This window comes from Alexandromys fortis, unplaced genomic scaffold (assembly GCF_014885135.2).
Source record: "Alexandromys fortis isolate MF-2015 unplaced genomic scaffold, M_Fortis_MF-2015_v1.1 scaffold_12, whole genome shotgun sequence".
In the NCBI taxonomy this organism is placed as follows: Eukaryota; Metazoa; Chordata; class Mammalia; order Rodentia; family Cricetidae; genus Alexandromys; species Alexandromys fortis.
In genome coordinates this window covers 19,029,657-19,056,187 of record NW_026067937.1, presented here as the reverse complement: position 1 = coordinate 19,056,187, position 26,531 = coordinate 19,029,657, and the positions used below count along the sequence as shown (strand labels likewise).

Genomic DNA, 26,531 nt, shown 5'->3' with positions numbered 1-26,531 from the left:
TCTGAGAAATCTTTACTTTGCTGCCAAAAACCCCCTTCAACTCATGGTCAGTCACACCACTGGCCAACAAGCCATGTCACCTCAGTGTCCCCGGTGGGCTCTCTGGATGCTTCCCCTAACAGCATCAACAGAAAACGGTAAGACAGAAAGCGTCCAGATGATCGAATGGCAAGTTATAACGACACGGGCCAGCGTGGATGTCAAAACACAGCCTTTGGGGTTTTATCAGATACCTAGAGCCCCCGGGTCAGTTTTCTTGCTTACACACACAGTAGTATATTTCAGTTAAGACCCTGTCAGTGCCCTCAGCCCATCTACCATTAGATTCCTGGCTATTCTTTTGTTCTCTACAAACAAAAAGGCGTAGGGGGAAAAAAACTGGAGCTGAGAGAAGGCTCAGATGGAAAAGTTCGCTTCACAAACACAAGGATCTGAATTCAGATCCCCAGAACCTACATTAAAAAGTCCAGCACAGTGGTTTGTGCTTGTGATTTGAGAGCTGGGGAAACAAAGACGGACAGATTCCTGTGACTCAGTGGTCAGTCCAGCCTAATCAGAGCTTGGGACCAAAGAAGAGCGCGTCTCAAGAAAAGGTGAATACCTGAGGAGCCACTCCCAAGATTGGCCTCCGGCTCCACACGGAACCTACACGTACAAGCCCATGAGCCTGCACACATGAACAAACTTCCAAACTACAACAGCGTGAGCCGAACACTTGGTCTGCAGCTGCTGAGCCACAGCCACGCCCCAGTCAAATGAAAGGTTCATTCCTCAGCGGCAGCAGCCCTGAGCAGCTCCGCTCCAGTCCTTGGGAGACTTCCCAAGTCCTCCCAGCTTAACTCCTAGAAAAAAAAGGAGCAAACTCAGCACAGTGGCTGTAACACACATGAGCAGAAAGGGGCAAGAAAAGACAGCTAACGAACTGGCCCTGGTGCTGCACTTCGTGATCCCAGCCCTGGGGAGGCAAGCATGGTCAGCACAGCAAATTCCTCTGCCAGTCAAGGCTCATTCCAAAGTGTGTGTATGGGGGGGTGGGGGGGTGACAAACTCAACCTGTGGACCAAAAGGCCAGTCCATCCTATGAGCTAGGGGCCACCCACTTCCGATCCACCACACTGCCCAGAACAACTCAGGAACATATATGCTTCTGTCTTCAGAGAAAAGGGTAACTGTAGCCCAAAGCTAGAGACAGTCTTCGCAGACAGCACAAGAAGCCTACTGCCAGACTAGGGATGGAGCTCGGTCTGTATGGGGCTTGCAGGGAATGTGTGAGGCCCTGGTCTGAACCCCAGCGCTGCATAAAACCAGGTGTGGTGGAGCACACTGTAACCCTGGCACTCAGGAGACAGGAGCAGGAAGACCAGAAGTGAAGATCACAGCACGCTGAGCTCATGTGTTACATGAGGATATCTCAATTTTTTTTATTAAAAAAGGGATATTGTCTTCATGGATGGCTCTGTACATCCTTGGGAAGAACGCTGCTCATATTACTACCAGCCCAAGTATACTGACCCCAGCCCTCCATCAATCACCCCAAAGCAGCTCCCACTGTGAGCCCAGAAAGGGTAGTTTAAGGGGCTAGCAGCCCGTGGTGGAACAGAGCCCTAAACACCTATGGGACACCTCTGAATGGCATGCAATCCCCAAAGTCCTCCTGTCATTCAAAAGGTCCCTGTTCCTGAGAGATCCTCTGGCCCCTGAGTAAGCAATCACTACTAACCCATTCATGAAGCATCCCTTAAGTCTTCTGAGTCTGGATTTTAAACAGGAGCCAGGTGTGTCATTCAACCCACTAATCCACGTCCCCAGAAACACCACTTTCTAAGCTAGAGTCTCCCCCATTCACACTCATGCTGAATTGTACCCTCCATTCCCCCACATGGAACTAAGCTACACAAGGTAGCAATGCCTTCAACACCAAAGATTCCAAAAACTGACTAGGAAGCCTATCATTAGCAAGTTTTCTCGTTCCCACAATGAAAGAATCCCAACAGCAACACTCATCTGTCTCCTCCCACCAAGGGCTGAGCCTACGGATCTGAGCTTGGGCCAGAGGAGCCAGTCGACACCACAGAGTAGACAAAGACAGGCACGCTCCTGAGTGTCTGACAGACCCTTCTCAGCAATGCTGCAAGGGGAGCCAAAGAGGCCCCCATGCATAGGTGATGAGAGAGCAGCTGACATCAGACACTGCAGCGAGTGTGGGATGAAAGCCCAGCAACCAGAGGCCCACGAGCAGTGGCTGAGCTTGCTTTGCTTTCAGCCACGTCACATGACCTTCTCAGGAGTCATCTGTCACATGACCTTCTGGGGAGTAGTCCGCCACAGATGCAGGTTTCAGGGAAGCCTTACTCCTGAGCACCAGCGTCTAACAAGATGTCATGAAGCCTGGTGTCAACTTTGCAGGACTAGACATACGCTAGCTGATGTAGAAGAATGAGGGCAAAGTGCAAGGGACCCTTAGCTGATGTAACAAGTTCCCAGCTTCCCCTGGGGTCAGGGAAGGTCGCAGGAGAATGAGGGCAAAGAGAGAGGGACCTTTAGCCCACCCACCTCCCAAACGTTTTGATGGAGGGAGAAGATGGCAGGAGCCTGGGTCCAGAGTGTCATCTGTACAGAACTCAGGCTGTCACATGGCAGAGAAAGGCTTCTTGGCTATCAGGAACTACACTTGACTATGCCTTCTTGAGCAGGGAGAACACCTACCATAGTCAACCTGGCCCTATGCAAAACTCACACTGACAACAAACATGTTGTCAGACATCAAGAAGAAGCTAGTTCTATTTACGACTGGAGAGCCCTGGTCACCCAAAGCTTTAGTGAGTAAGGGCATGACAAAGGGGCCGCTCATTAGGTCTAGAAAGTGACTCTTAATCCCACGGGGACTTTATTGCATTAGGCAATATCACCTCAGCACAGCAGATCTGAAAATCTGGTCTTCCCGGTTTAGGTGGTTTGTTTCCTCCATAGGTGACATCATCAAACTGAATCCAGGGAGTCAGAGCAACTGTCATGTCTGAGCTAAAAATGAGTCCTGAGCCTCACAAGGACACACCCGTGTCTTCTTTTCCCTCAAGTTTTCCAAACAGCACATGCAGCTGAACAGCTGAGCTCTACTGACCCATCTTCAGAAACAAAGTAGTTCAGCTGGTGCCAGGAGCCCCTGCCGGTCCTGCCCAGATGGCAGCACGCACAGGCCAGACGCACCTGAGCCTCAGAGTGCACCAGGCTAAGACACCAGGCAGGCAGATGGCTGGACAGGACAGGAAGCCACTCCTCGGCAGGGAAGAGGGGGTAGGAATGAGACTAAGAGAAACTGTTCTCGAAATCACAGGCCACTGAGGATGATCCCCGGGCCCAGGGGACAGCAAAGCAAATGTAGGCGATCTATTTAAACGCAGATCTAAAGTAAATATAGTAATATATCCATCCACACACAGCTGAAGAGCGTGGACCTTGTAACTGAACAGCTATTTATATCTTCTCACGAACACACAAAACCTCACAGCAGAAAACCAGAAACGGGTGGGGGTGGGGCAAGCTGTCTAGGACGGGACAGGAGAGAAGTGTCCACACCCCCTCTGAAGTGTGAGTTACAAAGGATAATGCATCCGTCAAAACCCACAGGATGAACAACACACTGAAGGGTTCTGCATTTTGTTCTAGAAACTTCACCTCAGATAACAGGTAAGTTATGAACTTGCGTGCTCAGTGACAAGAGCATGGATTCCACACTTAGAGTTTCCGTTGAAATCTAATTAAAATCAGAGCTGGAGCTGCATGCCTGTAATTCTAGCATTCATGAGGCTGAACCGGGAAGGCTGTCATGAGTTCAAGACCCATCTGAGCTAAGGGTGAGTGCCATACTTGGAGAACCCCCAGATCCTAAGCACCTTCCACAGCTCAGCTCCAGGCTCCCCATCTCTCACAGCTCTCTCAGCACAGACACAGGAATCTCTCCCTAATCCTCTTGATCCCCTTGGCACTAGCCATCACGGCCATCAGAACAAGAGAGCACTCAGACCATTCCCTCCGTGACTAAAGCCCCTGAGAACACAGTTTCAAGAAGGGTGCGTTTACTCTGGCCCAGAGGTTTGGGGTTCTGGGCCATCTCTGGGCTGGCTCCATTACTCTGGGCCTGTGACAAGGCAGAATATCACGGCAAACTAGGAGTTTGTGACTGGGTGGGGAGGAGCTTCCTCACTTCACAGTAGCAGGAAAGGGTCAGAGACAAGAAATATGATCTTGAATTGAGGATCAACTTCCTTCCAAGCAGGCCCCACATCCTAACAGCTCATTTAGCAATAACTAATTAATGATGTTGAAGTTAATGTCCTCACGATCCAATCAATCACCTCTCCATGGCCCACCACTGGGGATCAAGACTCCAGCCCATGAACCACCAGGGAGCATCTTTAGATTCAACACACCACATTCTACTCTGAACAAGCCATACAGGGAAGTTCCACTGAAAAAGCATCCATGAGTTTCTCTGACATCTAAAACTATATGAACTGACTCCGACAGAGGGTTTTGTAGGATGAGGCAGGAGTCAAGGATTCTGCCTACAGAGGTCTGGAACTCTGGGCTTCCCAGCTAACCTGGAAATCAATCATTCAATTGTTCTATCAATAATAGAGGCCAGACTTTTAAGCAGACCTGTACCCTATAGCCCCATAATAGCAGTGAAACCAACTGTGAGAGCTGGGGAGATGCTCACTGGGTAAAGAGCCTATTGTAAGAGCTGGGAAGATGCTCACTGGGTAAAGAGCCTACTGTGAGAGCTGGGAAGATGCTCACTGGGTAAAGAGCCTACTGTGAGAGCTGGGGAGATGGCTCACTGGGCAAAAAGAGCCTACTGTGAGAGCTGGGGAGATGCTCACTGGGTAAAATGCTACTGTACAAACATCGAGACTAAATCCCCAGGTGAAACAGCTGGGCATAATGGTACATGTTTGAACCCCGGCACTGCAAAAGGGTTAACAGAAAGACCCCTAAGCCTCTCTGGCCAGCCAGGACAGCTGAAAATAATATGGAAAAAGACTGAATGACACCGAATATTGACCTCTGGCCTTCACGTGCACACGTGCAAGCACACACAGCATGAAACTCTAGTTCTCTCTTCCCTACGATGATGCTCCAAATAGCTGCAGCTACTTTATAATATTTTAAAGTTATTTTTCTAGTTTTACATTTTCCAGAAAGGATGGGTAGGTTTAGTATGTAGCATAGTGAGGCTGCCAATGACCAGCAAGGAAAACAAGTGGCCCTGGGGCTGCTGCTGGAAGAAGGTGGGGCCTCAGTGTGCCCCCCCCACCTCAGTCTGTGCAAGTCTGGAGCCAGGGGGTCACAGGTGCCGTGACCTAAGCTTTGCTTCCACAGTGCAGCACAGCACAAGATGAGACCTGGGCCCAGCCTCTCCCCACCCGCCAGTCTCACTCCTCCCTCACTGACTCAACATCCCCCTCTGCCTCAGGCTTATTCTAGAAAGAACCAGGAGCTTGGGTGCCCAGCTAGAAGGATGGATTTAGAAAGCGCCACTGAACCAGACGCACAGCAGCCACCAGACAGCGCCCAGATTTAACTGCCCTAAAATTAGTTGCAAAGCAGTTACGGGGACCGGGTAATTGCGTCAGAGCCCCTGGCTGGCCAGCTGCCAGCTTGAAACACACCCACCGCTTTCTCCGGCAGGGAAACAATATTTTGGCACAAGGCCAGTTTCAGAACCCGTCAAAGGCAAGCTTGCAGTTAGCGCTTTCTAATTCAGTGACAAGGTGGACACAGTCTATCCAGGCTGCATCTGCGAGGGTGTTATTTTCTTTGTTGAAAGCGTTTATTCTTTGGGTGAGTAGAGAACTGTGGATGAATCCTTTTAAATATTTAAATGCCTGGAATTTATTTAGGGCTTCACATTCAGCTGGCTTCAACAAAGATTATGCAAATGTAGCAAAGTAGAGATGGGAAACAAAAACTGCTTTCCTCTTATACTTCTTTTCATCTTGGCAGAAAGTTTCAGAGCTGAAGAAATGGCCTCTGAAGGACCAGCAATTCCCAAGCTGGGCTGCTACCTCACAGGGATCCCAACATCCACTGGCTGAGAAACGCACCTCCGCATCCCACTCTAGGAACAGTAAGCTAGCGGTCTCCACCACACTCCATGACCCTGCCTTTCTTTACCCCTCCCTTTCTCCTCCCTCCCTTCCCATTCAGCCCTATGCCCATGATGTACTGAAATCTGCCTTGCCCCAAGGCAGCTACGGTGCCCAGGACAGGATAGAGTGCCACAGCTGGACCCAAGAGACCCAGGCTTGAGACATTAAAAACTCATAGGATCCAGAAAAGCACACTTCTCATTGAGCCATTGGGACTGGAACAGGAAACAAATCCCACTGGCCTCACCGATTTGCACGTAGGAGCTGAAGATATGGCTCAGTTGATAGAGAGCTTGCCGTGCAAGCATGAAGACCTGAGCCCCGAACACACATACAATAAGCCTTCCATGGTGGTATATGCTACGATCCAAGAGCTGCGGAACTGGAGAGAAGGGAGTTCCTGGGGGCTCCCTGGCCAGCCAGCCTGGCTGGATCAGCAAGTCCCAAGCCAATGAGAGGCCCAAGATGGATAGTGCCTGTGGAGCTCCACTGGAGGCTGTCCCCTGGCCTCCAAAGGCATGTGCACATACGTGCACACACATGCACATGTCTGTATACATATACACACACTTTTTAAAAGTCATATATATTAAAAGCTCCCACATAAGGTAGGAGCAAGTAAAAAAAGACAGGAGAAGTTAACGGCAACTGTGTGAAACCTGCCGTGGTTCTGGAACGTCTCTCCCAGCTCTTCACTCTCTGTACAGGTCAACACAACAGTCCCTTCATTCCTACTGATCCCAACTTTTAAAACAGAAAACAGACCCATTACCTACAGAGAATGTCTTAGAATGGCCCTCAGATAAAATACAGCCACCAACTGGATGCCCCTACCCTTTATTTGTGATGGCTGATCCCTCAGTCAGCTCTTCTCCTAGCATGGAGACGGGACCATGATTCTCAGATTCCACGCAAAGCAGTATCCACTACTCTGTCAGGATACGGCCTTTAAGACTCCTATTAAGTGGGAGTTAAACCGGAGTTGCAAGGCTGGGGAGTTAGCTCAGTGGTGGAGCGCCAGCCTCACATGCAGCAAGTCTGGGTTCCATTCCCAGCACTGCATAAACCAGGCATGGTGGAGAATGCCTGTAACTCTAACATGCAAGGGATGGAGGCAGGGGGATAGGGAGCTGAAGGCTGCAGAAAGAGTTCAAGACCAGCCTGGGCTGTATGTGCCCTGCTTCAAATAAAAGCAAAAATTGTAATTACTTAGTGCCGGTCATATTTAAGTCATTAATAACATTCCAGTGGTCTTTGCTAGTCTTGAATTAAAGACACTTAAGTAAGAAAGGGTGCGTGTTCTATAATCTACAGACCAAATTTCCAAACATCCCCCTTTTCCAGTAGGAATTTTCAGGGCTGAAAAGTAAAGGACGACACAGTGCTAGCACCTTGGAGTTCAGTTCCTCCCAGTAATCTGAATCAAGTAGCCCAAGCCAAGGTTTCCAAGAGAACTCAGTTTTCCCACTTGGCCTCCAACAGGGTTAGACCCACACTTAGGGACCAAACTGACACTAGGAAAGGCAGACAGACCACCATCTCCTCGAAACCTCGGCACTCTGGAGACACTGTCAGCGGTCTTGCTGGACCTGGAGAGTCCTGAGGCCCCTCTGTGGGAACTCCTACCTCCTGCAGCAACCTCTCCAGCCTTTAGCACCAGCCACTTCCTATGAACCCAGGGAGGAAGCAGGAGGAAGTGTGGAAGGCCACTCAGGATGAGTCACAGTGAATTCACACGAGATTGCAACAAAAACCCAGGCTCCAAGGTTCCTTCAATCCAAACTCACAACTGTAGCCATTCAACTACAATGGCCAGAAGCCACTGGTGTGGCAAACACATCTGCAGCACAGGGAGGTCCCTGCCCACAGGACAAAGATGCTGGAGGGAGTAGAGACGAGGCACAGGTGTGTGAGAAGGATGCTCAGGGTGCGGGCTGGGTATGTGCCCCGCCAAGGAGGGCAGTGTGAAGCACAGAACTTAGTAGGAAGCCATCTTTCTGTATTCACAGTTCTCCTGCAGCCTATGGGCTGGCAGGCAGCTTCCTGCACTTGTGCCTGATAAGAAGCAACTTCAGGAGGGAGGAGCTTATTCTGGTTCACAGTCTCAGGGCAGAGTTCAGCATAGCAGTAGGAACACGAGGCAGACTGCTCACATCTCTGTGGGATCAGGAAGCAAGAGATCAGCCTGGAACCGTGAACTGACACTGTTACCATGGAAAATTTGGGCTCCTGGACATCATATGCATAATTATGTACTCCCAGTGGTCTGTGTGCAGGTCTCCACAGACCTCCAAAAGGTGTGGAGGGCCTGCTGCCCACGCTGGCAGCACGATGCCTGCCTTCTCTGTGCTCTGGGGCGTGTTTTGAACTTGGATCCTATGGAACTGTGGGATTCCTGTGGTTCTGGAATAGCTTATTACCACGCCATAGGCCATAAGGCTTGCCCACAGTAACCTGCTTCTTCCAGCCAGGCCCTGTCTAGTTAGGGTCTCTATTGCTGTGCAGAGACACCATGACCACAACTCTCATAAAAGAAAACATTTAGTTGGTGCCGGCTACAGGCTCAGAGGTTTAGTCCGTTTTCATCATGGCAGGAAGCATGGTGGTGCACATGCAAACATGGTGCTGAAGGAGCAGAAAGCGTGACATCCAGATTTGCAGGCATCAGGAAGAGTGCCGACGGGCCTGCCTTGAGCATCTGAAACCTCCAAGCCCACCTCCAGTGACGCACTTCCTCCAACAAGGCCCACCTCCTAATGCTGCTACTCCCAATGAGTCTACGGAGGCCATTTCCATTCAAACCACCACAGGCCCCATTTCCTAAAGGTTCTGCCACTTCTCAGAGATGGCAAAGGCATCTAGGGACCAAGTATTCAAACATGAGCTATGGGGGACATTTCACACGTGAACCATCCTGCCATACAGAGACAGAAGGCCACCGTGAGGCTGCGCTCCGCATGCTTCTGACAGGAAAATGACAAGTCCTACTCCCCTCTCAACTCTATGCAGGAGGTGCCATAATGGTGTGAGGCTTTCTCCACAACCAAGCACAGGGAGGTCCCTGCCCACAGGACAGGACCATCTCAAGGAGGCCAGCACCCCCATCACCATAGCCAACCAAGTCACCCACAAGTAGTTCCAGGGACACAGGAGAAAGTCCCCCAGAAAAGACACAAATACAATAAACACAGAGCCCAAAGAGTGGGTTATCCCCGGACTCCTGTAAACTTGTTCATTCCACCTGGGAGGATGGGGAGCACATTTCAAAGGGTGGCAAATGGGCCCCCGGATGGGAGAGCAAATACTTCCACTTCTGCTCACTCTTAGGAACATCCTTCTGAAAATTCATTCTTTTACTTGTATTCTATGATGTTCAGGACATCTTAGCACGACAAAGCACGTACGTGTACATATGCAGATCTAAGACATAATACACATAACTATACAAATGTTCTATTTTAGTTTGAGACAGGGTTTCACTATGGAGTCCTGGCTGGCCTAAAACTTGTCATGTAGACCAGGATGGCCTTGAACTCACAGAAATCCACCAACTTCTGCCCCCTCTTTGCTGGGATTAAAGGCAAGACCCACCTTGGCCAGTAGCATCTATGGAAATACATGGACATTCAGAGAGCTGACTGTATAGTGGAAAGAGCCTGCAGACCCTTCTACAGAACAGCCATTGTTCACTGGACTAAACACTAGAAACAGTAGCATTTCCCCCGGATGAATGACCAAAACTGTAATTCCTAAAATCCCCTATTAGACATTTCAACACAAAGAGGAAGACAGCCCAGAGCTATTCCAGAACCGCATGAATCCCACGGTTCCACAAGCACTGAATTCAAAACACGCCCCAGCGCACAGAAAAGACAGGCATCATGCTGCCAGCATGGGCAGCAGGCCCTCCACACCTCTTGGAGGTCTGGGGAAGCCTGCACGACAGACCACTGGGAGTGTATAATGCCTCACATGCCCAAGAACCCTCACTTTCCACAGGAACAGTGTCAAAAGCTGCCTCTTTGCTCTGGCCCTCTAACTTCAGGGTAGCAGCTGGGCTGGTGCACCCCTGTGATCCCAGCACTGACAGGAAGATTGTGAAATCAAGGCTGACCTAGGAAACCCTGTCTCAAGAGCACCCAACTGGAAGGGGATAACTGAACACACAATGTCAAGCTGACCGCATTTCGCGTCACCTGATGAGGTGCACTTCTCGGTGTGTCCCTGAGGGCATTCCCAGTGCATTCAGGAAGGAAGGCCACCTATAAATGTGGGTGTCAGCATCCCATGGGCTTGGACCAGGATGGAACAGGGAAACAGGACAGTTTGCTCAACACTGGGTCCTCTTCTGGTCTTTGCTGCCTGCTCACCGTGATAGGAGCAGCTGAGTCACGCCTTCCCTGCCATGACAGCTGGCATCTCTGGAACCACGAACACAATGAATTCTTCCTGCTTTGTGTCAGGTATTTGGTCTTAGCAATAGGAAGCAAACTAATTCACCTACTTTGGACTCCTGATTTCTTAAACACCACAAATAAAAGAGGACAATTCCTCAGAAGAGGCGGCAAACACACAAAGCGGGAAACGTGTACAAAGCGTTCAGAATGCCCCTGGGGCTGAAGGAAAACAGGACACAAGGAAGAGCTGCGAGCTCTAACAGTCAATGCTGTCAGTGGGACTAGAATCTTGTCACCCGAGAGACAAGCCCCTGAACATGTCTGTGAGTCTCTAGACCTGGGCTAACCTACATGGGTCTTCAGACTCCCCCTAAATGTGAATAGCACTGGCCATGGCTGGGGTTCCAGACGGAGCAGAAAGGAGACAGTAAGCTGAGCACCACTTTATTGTCTCACAGTGTGACCAGGGCCTCCAGCTCCTGCCTGGCCTTCCCACCATGATGGATCACACCCACACTGAGAGCCCAGCTAAGCCCTCCCACCCTTATGCTGCCTTTGTCACAGCACAGAAGTGTGACCACCACACGCACTAAATACCGTCCTTCACGTATTCACGGAACACCAGGAAGGCACTGTGGCTCTGGTTCTCGCAGTCTAAAAGCAATGGAAACAAGACCATGCAAAACTGAGGGGGGGGGGGGGCAGCACTTCCTGTCCTTAGAAAGCCACAGGGTCCCCTAGCTTCTTAGAGCCAGTCAGCCAGCCATTCAGTATGCATTTCCTAATCACTAACCATATGCAAAGCAGGTCTAACCAGGGACACACCGAAACACAGACTCACTTCTGACTTAGAATAACTCGATCAGCGGAACCCGCAAAGCAAGTTGGGTGCCATCTTTCACAATAACCCGTGGGAAGGGGAGAAGAAGTCAAGCACTCCCATCTGTACTAGGCTTGGCTGTAAGACGAAAGGGAGCCCCTGTGGCTAAGGCTCATACAGTGGGTGCCCAGGCAACTGAACCATCCCACGGGTGATGCAGGATAAGGTGTAGGGCTGTTCTAAAGTGCAGATGGCACATTTCTTCTTAACATGGCCATTCAGCGGAGGGGAGAGTGCGTGCTATGTGTGAAGGTCAGACAACAACTTTCAGGAGCTGGCTCCCTCCTTCCACCGCCACCGAGGTCCTCCTCAGGAGTTCACACTTGGGAGTCAGACTCGGGGGGGGGGGGGGCAAGTGTCTCTACGCCACTGGACCCAGGCAGCACTTCTCTGAGAAGAATAGCAAAGGTGTTAATGGATCCAAATTCCAAATACACTACGAGAAGAATTAACTACAAAGAAGCAGAACACAGCAGACTGAGTGTCACAGACCAAGACAGAGCACATATGTAAGGGCTCCCGGGCTCCAGGACACTCCAAGACAGTAGCAGGGCTAGCCATGAACACAGAGCACGCTGATCCTACTCTGCAGACTCAGTATCAGGCAGAAGAACTCTGGCTACTGGGCCCCACTTTCACAAGTTTGTGCCCGAGATAAAATGGCACTCTAGAGCAGTAGTTCTCGACCTGTGGGTCGCATATCAGATACATTACAATTCATAACAGTAGCAAAATTACAGTTATGAAATAGCCACAAAATAATTTTATGGTTGGGGTCACTGCAGCATGAGGAACTGTATTAAAGGGTCGCAGCATCAGGAAGGTTGGGAGCCGCTGCTGTAAAGGATTTGTTCTGTCGGCCCTGGACAGGGCAAAATTCCAAAGGACAGGCAGCATAAGACTATTCCACAGCTCAGGGAATTCCCAATGTCAGGGTGGCGGTGCAGTTCTGTCTTCCCAGCTACTCCCAAGTTAGACCAAGACCAGCTTAGGCTACAGAATGATTTCAAGGTCAGCCTGGGCAACTTAGTCCTGTCTCAAAATAAGAATAAAAAGAGCAGGTGTGTGACTCAGTGGCGGACCACACCGCTCACCCCTTCCCCAGGCCCCTTATATAAAGGCTGGCTGGGGAGGTAGCTCAGCAGGAGACGAGCCTGGTTTGTGTTCAGTTCTCAGGGCAGTTGGAAACCGTCCGGAGGGATCTGCACCAAAGAAACGTGGGGAAAGCAGGCTGTGCCCTCTAAGCCCTCCTCTTGGTGACATTCTCACAGTCCTGTGAGAGAGGAAGAGGTGTGGGGGGAGAATAAGAGGTGTGAGGTAGCTTTACTAAATGTTCTCTGAAGCCACACACACACACACAGAGGGAAGAGGAATCCTGCCCAATACACATCTTTTTTTGGTGTTACTTTCTTCCTTTTTGTTGTTTTGAGACAGGGTACCAATTCTGTAGTCTAGACTGCCCTCAAACTCCCAGTAATCCTCCCACCTCAGCCTTCCTAGTACTGAGATCACAGGTAAGAGTTACCACACCCAACCCTATGTTATCTTGATTAAATGCACTGATAATACTTAACGATGGCTACGTTTAATTTAATTAATATACTTATACATATTTAAATAATATGCTAAGGGTAGCAGGTCAAATGTATATAAACCTAACATCCTTAAAAGGCTCTTGTGGGGTTTGTTGTTGTTGTTGTTGGTTTTTTTTTTTTTTTTTCAATACAGGGTTTCTCTGTAGCTTTGGAGCCTATCCTGGAACTAGCTCTTGTAGATCAGGTTGGCCTCAAACTGTGTTGATTTTTTTAAAGAAATTTTAATTTTACATACATTGGTGTATTGCCTGCATGTATATCTCTCTGTGAGGGTATCAGATCTTGGAGTTACAGACAGTTGTGAGCTCCTGAGAATTGAACCCGGGTCCTCTGGAAGAACAGCTAGCGTTCTTAACTGCGGTTAAGAGCTAATCCCCTTTTGTGTTGATTTTGTAAGTCAGGGCACCATGTGTCCCAAGCTGCCTTGAATTCACTGCGTAGCTGAGGATGGTTTTGAACTCCTGATCTTCCTGCCTCTGCCCTCTAGTGCTGGGATCATCAGAGTGTACTGCATGTGGCTTGGCTTTATTTTCAAAATTTTAGGGATGAATGGAAACAGGAGTAAAGCACGAAGATAACCCTTAAGTCCGTTCTGGCCCAGAGAGGCTGGCGGCCATGACAATCACACTCAGCTCAGTCTGTCTTCCTTTCTATTACTCAGTTTTCTACAGAATGCTGCGCAGGAAACGGTTCTCAAAGAGCGGCTCACTACAGAGGAGCCCAGCAGGAAGAAAAGGCCTGCAGCATCAGAGCTGAGCCCCTGGAGCACCTGCCACTCTTGGGGAAAGTTTATGAGTCAGGTTCAGAGACGATCAATCTAATTTACCCTTGAAGTCCGGAGGCATTTGAATTCCAATTGTACAGTTACCTCTCCTTAAAAAGGGTCAAAGCTCAATGTAATTGGCAGAGAAAAGCAATTTCTGAGTCATTGATTTCAAAGGTAAACCTAGCAACTATAAATCCATATAAGGAGGTTCATTGTACACAAACTTACAATACACGGAATCTAGCAGGACTCATAATCATGGGAAATATAAACCATCCTGGCCTGACAGACATTTTTATTGCCCTAATACATGGATTTTAAACAACAAAGAAACCAGAAGGGCTGGCAAGACAGCTCAGTGGGTAAAGGCACTTGCTTCCAAGTTCCATCCCAGGAACCCATGCAACGGAAGAGAACCGACTTCTAGAAGTTGTCCTGTGACATCCATGCAAACATTGTGTCAAGCACGCATGTGTGCAAGCACACTAAAAGGTAAAAACTGAAATGAAAAAAGACAGAAACCTATAGTTTTAGAGTCAAAAGGAACTGGGCTATACTTTATCCAAACTCTACTATGAACCACAGAGAACAGCCAGCCCTCGAGGTTCCCACCCTTCCTCCCACTCACCCAAAAAGGAAAGGCCTGCATAGGTACAGGAAGAAAGCCTAGACCACTGTTCTGAGCCCTTCAGGGCTTGATTCCATATTTCATTCTGGTCAAAAAGAATAATCCAAGTTTTCTTAAAATTCGCTGCATCTCTGTAAAGACTTGTAACATGAAACTACCACCACACGGGGATCAGAAGTTCAGAGACAATTCAAGACTTCCCAAAGCTGGGCTTAACCACGGCAGCCGGGCACGGGGTGAGGGCAGATCCGTGTCAGTGGAAGCACAATTCCGAGGATAATGGTGAGGCCCACGCGCAGCATTTCCAAGCCAGTTTCAATTACCAGATAATTGCCATTTGTACTAACGCTTCCTCGGTCTCAGAAATAGATTTTCAAGTGTCTAATCGACTGTTCCTTTTGTCTTAGGTGAAGACTTCCCAAGCTACAGAAAGGTATCAGGTACCAACGACTCCTTCTAAAATCATACCAGTGGGGGAGGGGGGCGCAGATGCCCTTCCAAATGTATATTCCACAGCTTTGACCAAGATGATAATCGCACTCACAAGGCTAAAAGTTACAGGAAAAAAAAATGCTCTTTACAAAAGCCTAACATTTTACAATATCAAGATCAAAATTGTGTACTGATAAATATTCACTCCAGCCAGACAGTGCAGTTCCCAGGCCTGTACTCCCAAGCGGAAGCTCCGCCCCCACACCCTAACTGGATCCAGTGCTGCTCTCTTCATCCTCAGGAGCAAATGTCTACAGGGCTTCTTATGCAAGTTCACCTCACCCCATCTATAGGTAGCACGTGGGTAGTGAGGAAAGCCGTTCCCGTTTCATTATGTTCCCCACTTGCCAGATGTCTACACAGTTGGGGTTTTTTTTCTCCCCCTTCCGCTATTTAAGAATACATTCTAATTTAGGACATACAAATTTAACATGTCATATTTTAAGCCAGCAAGACACACAAGAAATGACAACTATAAAGCCAAATCCAAATTTCTTCAACTAATAAGCCTGCCTATCTGGGCAAGACTTAGGGACTAGCTGTCAGGTTGCTCGTAGGTAAAAGTACTGACAAGAAGTGGGGTGTGGTAGGGCACACCTGTCATCCAAGTCACTCAGGAGGCAGCAGGACCACAAGTTCAAAGCCTGTCTGAGCTACCGTGGGAGGTCAGTCTAGGCAGCTACGAGAGACTCTTCCAAAATAACAACAATAAATGGGTGGCTGTTTGGAGATAATAATAAGCGGGGCTGGGACTGTGGCTCGGTGGTAGAGTGCCTGTCTAGATACCAAAGCCTCTAGATTTAATTCCCAAGTCAAAAAAAAAGCAACCCATAATGTAAAATCTTCTGGATCAGTCAACTAGAAGCAACTGCACTAGTCATCAAAGAGCTGTGCTCAGAAAAGAAGAACCAGACCTCATCAGGGGAGGAGGAAATGCAGAGATCCCTGACACAATCCTTGGTATGACTCAGGCCGACGCACCGGACTACAGATCTTCCTCAAACGCTGCTGCTGGTCAAGCCTTAGGCATGAACAGCCATGCATGAGCCCCAAACTCGAGACAGACTGTTCTTCCCCACCACAGATTGCATCCCTGCCTGTTCCAGAAGCCTCCAAACTAAGCCCAGGCAGCGGTAAACAGCACACATAGAAATCTACGCAAGTGTTATCACCAACCCACCCTAGGACTCTACAGTCTCCAAATAAGTCAAAACCCGATGCGGAGCATAGCACAACGGGCGGCTGGCGCATATTCACCTTTAGGTGATAGACATCAAAGCCCGCTTTTCAGGTTTTTTTTTTTTTTTTTTTTTAAAATAACTGGTTTAAGCCGTAAGGGGAATAGTATATTTCAAACAAAGCCACAGTTTGGGATACTTTCTTCCCTTTCAATCCAATTTGTAAGACGTTAAATAAATAAATAAATCCCAGCCTAGACTGCAGACGCAGGAAACTCAAGCGGGCAGTGGACTAAATGCTTGTCATAAGAAAGCCATCTAGTGTTAAAGTTTAGAAGTGAAACCGCAGACAAAAGGAACATTTCTGGGACTATTCTGAAGTTACTGGGAAAACCAATGAGAATAACCAAGACGCTCCGTTTTCTGTGAATGACTTGGGTTTGGGGGTGGTTTTCGTTTTGCCTTTCCTCGCGCTGCTTATTCTTCTTTCTTAAAGCCATCTCATCCAGACCAAGTCAACTCTAAGCAGAACCCAAAGCGCCCAAAATCTGTTTGGACCAAAATCAGGTACCGCCGAGCCCCAATTCCTGAAAGCGCACTTGCTGTCGGTTCACCCGTGTTGGCGTTGGCCGGGGCTGAATTAATGTCCCCGAAGCCGGTTAATGACGACAAACGTCTCCCCGAGGGGTGACGCCAAGTTGTCCTGGCTCTCGCTCTCCAGAGGATGAGCCGAAATTGATTCTCTGGGTTCCGCGACCAGGCTGAAATGAATGTGCTGGCGCTGCTGGGTAGCTCACCGGCGAAGACGTGAGCCGACGCGTACAAAGGAGCGGGAGCCCCGGGGAAACGGCCCGCAAGTTGGGCACAGCCGGGCAGGTCCGATCCCCGCGCCCCGCACTAGCGGACGCACCCCCCGCAATCCCCGCCACGCACCTCAGAGCGGCGGTCTTCTGGGCCCAGCCAGGGCCGGCGCGCAGAAGCCGGGGCCTCGCCGCCCGCCACCGTCCCGCGCTACCCATGGGCGCGCTCCCCGCGCGGCCGCTGCGCCCGCGGCTCGAGCTGTCGCCAGGCGCCGCGCTGCGTCCTCGGCCGCCCGGCTCCGTCTGCAGCAGGCTCCCGCCGCCGCCGCCCGCCCCAGCACCGCCCCCACGCGCTCCTCCCCCGCCTATTGGCCGGTGCTCCAATAGACCCCACCCCCAAGCGCTCCAGCCCCTTTCATTGGTCGGTGCCTGGCCAGTCCCCGCCCCTAGAGCTCCGCCCCCGCCCGTTGGCCCACAAGACAGGCCCCGCCTCCAGTGATCCGCCCACGCCCATTGGCGCGCCTCCTGGCCAGACTCGCTCCTTGCCGTCGGGCGCGCGCGAGCGTCCAGGGAGAGCGAGCCGCTGGTGGCCGAGAGCGCGAGGCCTTGGCCTGCGGGGAGGAGCAACGGGTTTCGGACCGCTCACGAGCCGGGGCGCCCTCGGAGCGACCAGTGCTCCCCGGGTGTGGACTCTTCAGCCCCGCAAGCTCTTACGCTTGCTGGTCCCCTGAGGGTCGCCACAGCCCGGCGATTCCCGGGGGGCGCACTTGATGCAAAAGTCCAAAGCGCAGTTGGCGCTCCGGCCGACAGGGTATCTGTGACGCTCGAGTGGCCCCTCGACTGCCAGGAAGGCCTGCACTTAGTGTTCAGGCCTTGTCTTTCTCCCAGGAAGCCTCGACTGCTGTTGGCTGCAGGAGCCCTGGGTTGGGCCCTATTCGGAGATGCACGAGGAGGCGTAAATGAGGCAGGTGCAGGTGGTAGGATTTCCTGAGCCGGCTTCATCTCGTGTCCCCAGAGTCTTGATCTGGTTTAATTGGGACTTTGAACTTCTCTCTGGAAGAGATAATGTTATAATGTTATCTCTCCTTACCTGTACCGTGTTTCCTACCTCGCACACACACCCTGGTAAAGTTTAAACAGAATGGGTCCCCACCCACGTTACATTTCTCGGTGTACCCATTATCCAATACTTTATATATCATTTTATAATTCAGGTGTAATGCGTAGGAATTGGCCTGGTAAAACATGTCAGTGCCCTGTATATGACACAACGCTCCTGAGACCTACAGGTTTTTTGGGGTCTTTCTGGGATTGCAAGGTTGTGTATGCATTCAACAAACATGGAGCCTGATGAATGGCCTATGATGATGCTGTGCGTCCTGGCAAGCTTTTTCACGTGCCTCTGCTCCATTGCTCTGGGGGGATGTGCAGATTAAATTCAGGGCAGAGACTGGGATACTACACCTGTGAGGAGGGCAGTGCCTGGCCATGGGCTCAGGGTGTCTTACAGAAAGAAATATAAAATGCTTCTTCTAGCAAAGGTTTGGAGCTTGCTGAAGTTTCAAAGAAAAATACCAACCACCAAGTATGCAGTTGAGCATGTGTAAAAGCCAGTGTGAGTCAGAGTCCTTGACAGTTAAGAGCACTCACTGCTTGGACAGAGGACCTGACTTCCTCACCCAGTTTCCAATGGTCACTCAGAAACATCTGCAACTCCAATTCCGGAGGCTCAGAGGTCCTCTTCTGGCCTCTCTGGGCATTGCACGCATGTAGTGCACATACAGAATGCAGTCACTTGAAAGCTAATGTGAGCTACCATAGGTTCCTCATCTCCTAGTCACTTTCCCCTAAGCCTCCCTCTGTGCCTATCAAAGGTCCGCTTACCCTCGGGATTCCTCTGTGCTCTGCGTGTCTAAGGAAACAGGCTGTAGGGATCCTTACTTCCCAATTCTCCCACACGTCTGACTTCTGCTGAAATAATTCCTAATCAATCTAAGAAAAATGAAAGGGACAAAGATACGCCAGTTAATCCAAGGAGTTGAGCTTGCCAGCTCACCTTTCTGCTGCTCGTATCTGTTTACTTTTTAACTCAGGAAAGCCCGTTTAATTTCCTTAACAAGCCACAAGATCCAACCTGCAAGGCTGCATGCAGGACGGTAAAGGTCAATGGCTAACTTATCGAAGATGTAGAGCCCCACCTTCATTTCCTCCTTCCCCTGCTCCTACAGCCTTCCAGCTAAAGCCTCTCTTTTGGTGTCAAATGAATATTCGCACTTTGCAACAAATAGGTATTGGTTTTATACAGCTCAGGGCCTGCTGTTGGCGCCAAAGGGCTATTGGCCACCACGTGAGGCGAGGAACAGTTTGAGAGCAGGTAGGTGCTTCACCAGAAGGAGAGCTGGTGCGTGCAGACCAACCTCGGGGAAGGCAGCAAAGGCTGTGCCAATGCCGTCAGATGGGAGAGGAAGGAGAACTGCGGCGGAGCTTGGCTGAAGTGCGTTTGCCTGACGTGTGTAAGCTTGGAGTTCCACCTTCAGCCCCAGAAAAAGGGAAACATTAAAACAGGAGGAGATAAACAGTGCCAATGACTGGGAAACCCAGAGAGATGGCGCAGGGCCTGCCTGGGAAGCAGCCGTGCCCTCTGGCCTGCTGCACTGTCCCTGCTTATGCAATGCGCACGTATGCGTCACTCATCTCTGAGTGTCCTGTTGGCTTGGGGTGGGGGTTGCCCTCTCGTGTGTCTAGCCTGTGGTTATGCTTTCCCTGTCTTCCACAGCAGAGGCCTCTCACAACAGCATGTTTGGATGTAGCCTTGTAAGTACAACAAAAAATGTCAGGTCCTTCAGCATGTTTTGGTTATGTCTTTAGTTGCTATTGTTTTGATTTTTTTTTTTTTTTTTTTGGAAATGAGGCCTCACTGTATATTTCTGGTTGTCTTGGAGTTCACTCTGTAAACCAGACTGTCCTGAATTCACAGGGATCAGCCTGTCTCTACCTCCCAAATGCTAAGATTAAGGGACTGTGGCGCCACACCTAGCAAAGAATTGTGTAGTTATGTCTATTTGTGTAGTTATGTCTATGGATGTCTTACCTGCATGCACATTTACACTCCAAAAGAGGGCTTTGGATTCCACGGGGCTACAGTTATAGATAGATAGCTGTGACTAGCTAGCCCTGTGAGTGCTGGGACTTGAACTCGGGGCCTCTGAAAGCAGTCTTAACCACTGAGCCATCTCTCCAGTCACAACAAAGTTTTAAGAAGTAGTTTTGGTGACTGGAGAGATGGATGATCAGTAGGTAAAGCTCGACATGTTTGATCCTCAGAACTTATGAAAAAGTGGAAGGAGAGAATCGACTCCACGCTGTTGTCCTCTGGCATCTACAAGAATATGGTAGCATGCACATACACTCTCATACAGAAAGATAGACAGATGCCCCCCCCCACACACACACACATACACACACACAGTTGGCTGCTTGCCCTGGACATGCGATATATCATTAGTCCTGACCAAAACAAAGCCTATGTTCCCTTGAAGTGAAAGTCAAGAGAGAAATGTATTGTGGGATCGTGTGCTAATTGCCTTTGCATGGAATAATGTATATAATTGTCCCAGGAGACAATGACACCTACTAAAAACCTCAGCTCTGCCAGGGCCCCGCTGGGGACAACAGAAGACAATCTCCTTTAAGTATGGAGGCAGCTACCCTCAGAAGGCAGATCTGCTGGATTTCTGCGGAAAGCATATCTAAGCTGGGAAAGGATAGTTAAAATGTCACGGTGAACTTAACGTACCATAGATCACCACGGAGACCCAGAAAGATGCAAAACGGCAGGCATAATCCTGGCATGTGGAGACCAAGGCAGGAAAATTGCTGCAAACTCTAGGCCAGCCTGGACTCCATAGATGCAGGCAGGCATGCCTGGGCTACTGAATGAGATCCTGTCTCCATAAAGAAAAAGTAGTAATAACAACAGAAACTGCTGTGACTGATGGGTATCTTTCAGCAGACAAACATTTCCTGGGCTTATTGCATATTTCACAGGTGAGGAGACCTATCTGCTGGTCCGTGTGCCCGCCCCATGGACTTCCAAGACTTCCAGAGTGGGTGATGATTTCTTTTTTGATGACTCAAACTCTTGGCCCAGGCTACTTACAATTCCTACTCCAGTGTCTTCAGGCCTGGCCTGCAACCAAGAAAGGAGAGCCGGAGGTGTCTAGGTCACTCTGCTTTTGTACAGAACAGGAGGACGGAAGAGCAGAAGCTACATGTCACCGCCTGCAGGGTCTTCACCATCACCCCAACTCTCAGAGTCCCAAAAGCAGAGGGTTTAGAAGCTTTCAGACTCTCAGCTGTATACACAAGTAACAACTTAAAATTCCATTCCCCCACCTCCAAAGGGGAAGTGGAGGATAAACCCCCAAGGGCAGAGGTGGGTGACACCTCTGAGTGAAAAATCATGGCAGGGCCAGTGTTCACCGTTTCCACTGCCTGATTTGAGGCTGGGCTGGACTGAGTTGATGACTGAGTAAGACATCACGTGACACAATAACAGGACTGACTTCCAATTCCACGCCATAGCAGATTCCAGGCTCTCACTCATCTTCAGTCTCCAGTTTTAGTACTGGCTGGGACGTACTTCTCTTTAGCTGGCAATAACAAGCCCATGTAAACTGGATTACCTGTGAGCAATGGCTGCTTCTCACCACTAGGTGGCATCTCTCAATAGTGAGGTTCAGGAGCTCCACATACGCTGCCAAGTAATAATTCTCGAGAAATCAATACAAGAAAACATTTATATCCACTTATATATGTATGGGTTCACTTCTTACTCGAGATTTCTTTTTAATACTGGCTATGAATCTACAGCCGCCTGTCATTTGGCAAACCGTGGAGGTCTTTAGTAACATTTTAAAGTTGTTAATTAAATACTAAACAGCTTTGGGGCCACGTAGAAGTGCGTGCTGTGCAAGTCTGATGACCTGAGTTACGTCCCTGGGTCCTGCAGTGTAGGAGAGAACAGTCGTCCTCTGATCTCTACACAAAAGCCTACACACAGACACACACACACACAACTATTACTACTAGTGCTAGTAATAGTAATACAATTTAATTAAATTTTAAAATAAATTGAAAGCAGTTTCATCATGCAAGGAATTAGACTTGTCATGGGACTTGGTCACTCTGAAATACCAAGTGGCAAAAAGCTTCCCCCCTGCATTTAAAAAAAAAAAGTTGAAAGCAATATGGAAATAGACAGGTGCATTATTCTGCTTGGCTCCGTCATTCATTCGTTCGTTTTCATTCATTCATTCAACAAGCAGAGACTGAGCATCTAGTGCTTTAAGGGCTTTGGAGGAAGTGCTAGTTATCTCTACTAAGTCCGCTTCCGTGACCAAAGCCTCAAGGAGAAGACAAAGGAGAATGGTTCGTTTGGCGCCGTAGTCTCAGAGGATTCGTTCTACTCTTGTGTCTCCCATGTTCCGGTACAGTGAGGCAGAACAGCTGGGTGGGCTGCATGGCATGGAATGGAGCTGCTCACCCCAGTGAGAGGAACGGGAGTGGTGGGTAGAAAAACCCATCTGGAGCACAGAATCCGAAAGGTCTGCCTTTCTTTAAGGGTCCCCCATTCTAATTTCCTATCATCCTCCCCCAATAGCGTATCAGTTGTAAACAGCAATGCATCGATCCATACGTGAGGTCAGAATCCTTGAGACCTAGTCTTTACAAAGCCCCGTCTCTGAATACAGCCGCACGGGGAAGCAAGCCCTTGACCCGGGAGCCTCCCAGGGCATTTCAGACTCAAAGCATACCGCTATCTCATGAAGGCAAACTATCAGGATGAGGAGACGGAGATGTTTCGATCGCTGAAGGGAGCAGATGTTTAGGGCAAATTCTTACAACCTACAAGGGAGAAATTAAGATGGATGTGCAGTGTTCTGAAAACCGGGTAGTTACTGCACCCTCCCCTCCATCCCCGGTCCACATAGAGACTCCTCCTGAGTCTGACATCTGCTGTCTGCTCTGTAGCCGCGCTCCTTGCTTCCAAAGAGGCCTGGGTGGACAAGAACCTGCGGAGAGAGGGAAAAGAGAAACCCAAGTGTGGCCAAGGACTGTAGAAATTAGCTCGATTTGGGAAATAAGCAGGCTAGCTGAAGGATAAAACAATTATATTTTTATTTATTATAAGGGGAAAACTCACGAAACAGGAACGAGAAGTCCAAGCTCAGCTGTGCCCCGCGGGAGTCAGGGAGAAGGAGAGAAAAGCATCTGGGCCTTGCACTGTTTACTCCCAGAAAGCCATGCCTTAACTTGGATCCACCTCTTAAAGATAATTGGCTAACAAGGTTTCCCCATCAAAGGACAAGCTGTGCAAATTCTAGCCACAAATCTCAAGATTAAATATTTGAAAATGTCTTTGTTTTTGAGAGAGTATGTCTATGATTTAAAGTCAAAAGAACAATTAGAGGGGAAGCAGCCAGGTGTGGTGGCTCACGCCTGTAATCCCAGCTCTCAAGAGGTTGAGACAGGAGGATTGCCATGAGTTCAAAACTGAACAAAAGCTCACAGAACAAGAAAGAAACAACAAAACCAAAGAACCCTGGCCCTTCTGACCCCAGAAACTAAAACCAGAGAGCTAGAAAAAAATAAAAAGTGTACTTTGACAGTAACAACTTGTTATTTCTTTATCACTCCCCCCCCCCCATTAAAACAGAATACTAAGAAATGACTAAACAAAGGGCTTGTGGCAGCCACCGTGTGTATCCCACACCCTCCCCTCAGATGAGTCAGCATTTTTGCCTGCAGCTCAAGGGTGAACATCAGTCTATCAAGCTTCCCCCAAGGCTGGCTGTGCGATCTGGGGCACAGGGGATGGATGCCATGATGCCACTCAGCACTGGGTACCAGACTCTCCTTGGAATGCCTCCTTCCTCTGGCCTCCATGATCCAGGAAGGATCTGCTCCTGGCTCTCTTGATTCCAGAAGAATGCCTCATACCCACTGTAGGCAAAAGTCTGCTCTCCTGAGACCTCACGCTACTCCGTTTCCTGCAGTCCCTGTTTTAGCAACTGTCTGCCCACTCATCTGCATGGCCACCAGACTTCTCCTTCACTCCACTCCTCCCTCCTGCTCTCCTCCGGCTGCCAGCCAGACCTTCTGAACTCTTGCTTGCTGATCGGTGTTTCTGGTCCAGCTCTGCCCCCATGCTCTTATATATACCATCGTAAGTGGCCTGCCTGGACAGCAGCAGAAGCTGTCTGTCTCACCGTCCCCTGTTTGGATCTCCTCCATCCCTGGCTCCACTGTGTTCTTGCATGGTATCAGTCACTCTTTCCTGTATGCTGTCAATCACTCCTTCCTTGCTTAGGGTCCTTCAGAGGTTCCCTGCAGTCCCCAGAGAAACCCGATGTCTTGAGCTAGCCCACCTTGTGCCCCAGCCTCCAGAGCCGTTCCTGTCCCTCATCCTCCCGCCACATCACTCAATGGCTGCACTTCCTCTATCCTCTCCAGCACTATCTCCTTCCCTTCCCCCTCTACCTACCCAGCTCTGTTCATCATCCTCAGATGGGGCATCTTCAGGGAGCCTTGTACACCCCACACTGGGCTAGGTCATTCCATATCTTCTCCTGGCCCATCATGAACCCCTTGTGATTTCTTACATGTGACCAGGTCTTTCCCACCAGAACATGGCCCAAGGAAGGCAGGAAGTATGGGTTTCTCACTTCCAACAAAATCCCCAGCATTAGCCCCACGTAATCCTCTGTACCCATCTCTGGGGACCCAGGGGTGTGACCGCTAAGCTGTCTTTGCTGACAGGAGGCCCCATGTGCCATCGCGGAAGAGGCAGCTCCTGGCACAAAAGGCTACACTGGATGACACATAGAGCTCTGTAACTGGAGAGGAGAGCTGGTCTCAAGAACACATCTGTCAGTTGCCCTTTTCTGCGAGCAAGCCTCGTGGCTAACGGGGAGAAACAGTGCAAAGCTTTAAAACGGTTACTTAGAGGCTGGAGAAATGGTTCACTGGTTAAGGGCATGGACTGTTCTTCCCAAGGGCCTGGGTTTGATTCCCAGCACCCATGTGGTATCACTCCAATTCCGGGCCATCCTATGCCCTCTTCTGGCATTCATGGGCACCAGGCATCATTTGGGGCACATGCAGATGTGCAGACAAAAGACGCATACACATAGAATTAAAATGTCTAATCTTTTCTAAAAAATTATTTTACTCACGGTCATGGTTGTTCATAGCTGTGAATCCAGCATCTGGGCACAGGCAGGAAGATCACTTTGAGTTTTGCATCTAACTGTAGCCACAAAGCAGGTCTCAAAGCAGCTTAGGCTACACAGGGAGACCTTTTTTCAAAACACAGAAGAAAAATGAGTAAGTAAATAATCAATTAAAATTCAGTGGGACCAGTTGCCATCTTTAAATTTAATCTTGATCTCTCACCCCGCCACGCCCCGTGGTGTGTGTGTGTGTGTGTGTGTGTGTGTGTGTGTGTGTGTGTGTATGAATGAACACATATGTCTCTGGTACCCAGAGCCAGAACCCGGACCCCTTGATGATCTTATTAGCAAATATACTCATTCCTCCTCTCCATCCTCCCCGCTACCATCAACCCTGCTATTTCCTAGAGGGAACAGAAAGGAAGATACAAAGAGTGTGATAGTCCTCGGACAGAGGTTCATTTAGGCAAGACATCATTATAAAGTGTCTCCAAGCTCATCCTCACAGCACAAGGCATTTGTTATGGGGTCACCTCTTATGTCCACCACCCCTTCTTCTCTCCATCCTAGAGCTGGCTGTCATTAGCTTCTTCCCAGTCACTCCTTCCCCAGAGTCACATGACAGAAAGTGTGGAGCCATGCAGTGTGCTACAGTTCTGACACCAAGGCCCTTTTGTGGTGCTCTGTGTCCCCTTAAGTCTTGCATCATGAGCCCAGGTGTCCTGCGACACCCACAGTTGCAGCAAATCAGCCTGGGACTCCAAATCTGGAGCCACCCAGGGGCACCACACCCTCCAAGGACTCCTCTCCCTTCATTCTAGCCTGAAGGAAGCTTGCTCAAGACCATAGCAGCACTCAAGGAAGTAAACTCAGGGAAATCCAGAGTTCAAGTTCATCCTCAGTTATAGGGCAAACTTGAGGCCAGCATGGGCTGTATGTCCCTGACCCTAATAACAAAAAAGAAAACTAAAAACCGGAGTGCCTGCCACTCTGTTTTGAGATATGAAAATATTTTTCTCAGAAGACAAAACATCTTCTAAACTTAAACACATATTCACTTCTTGAAGGTCTCAAGCTTTTAAAAGATATAAAATTGAAATTGTTGCATTGTGAAGATGATTTTATCATTACCATTCAAACCATTTTTATATTTACACTGCAAGAGTAAGCATGAAGAAAGGATCGAGGTAACTGAGAGGAACAGTCAGGTGCCGAACACATTAGCTAATCCATTTTCTCGGCACAGCCTTAGACCTCCTGAAATTCTCAGACACTCAACTGTGATTTCAACCTGAGAGCGTGTGTGACCTTAACCTGACCCTCTGTCCTTAGAATCTTTAGTCAGCATTGGTTCTCACTTGAGAGCTACTGAACTTTGCACAGAAATTACATTTTAACTCAAGAGGATA

General features: G+C 49.3%; 1 protein-coding gene across 3 annotated transcripts in view; it reads right to left on the bottom strand.

The window, feature by feature from the left end:
- Window positions 1–17,195, bottom strand: part of Sipa1l2 (signal induced proliferation associated 1 like 2) — a 157,442-nt gene extending 140,247 nt beyond the window's left edge. For 2 of the 3 annotated variants that reach the window (XM_050147013.1, XM_050147014.1), the window contains exon 1: window positions 17,022–17,194. The gene's annotated coding sequence lies outside the window, so the exon portion shown is untranslated. Of the gene's footprint in view, window positions 1–17,021 lie in introns of all 3 variants that reach the window. The other variant, XM_050147015.1, reaches the window with a different exon arrangement.
- Window positions 17,196–26,531: the final 9,336 nt, after the last annotated feature.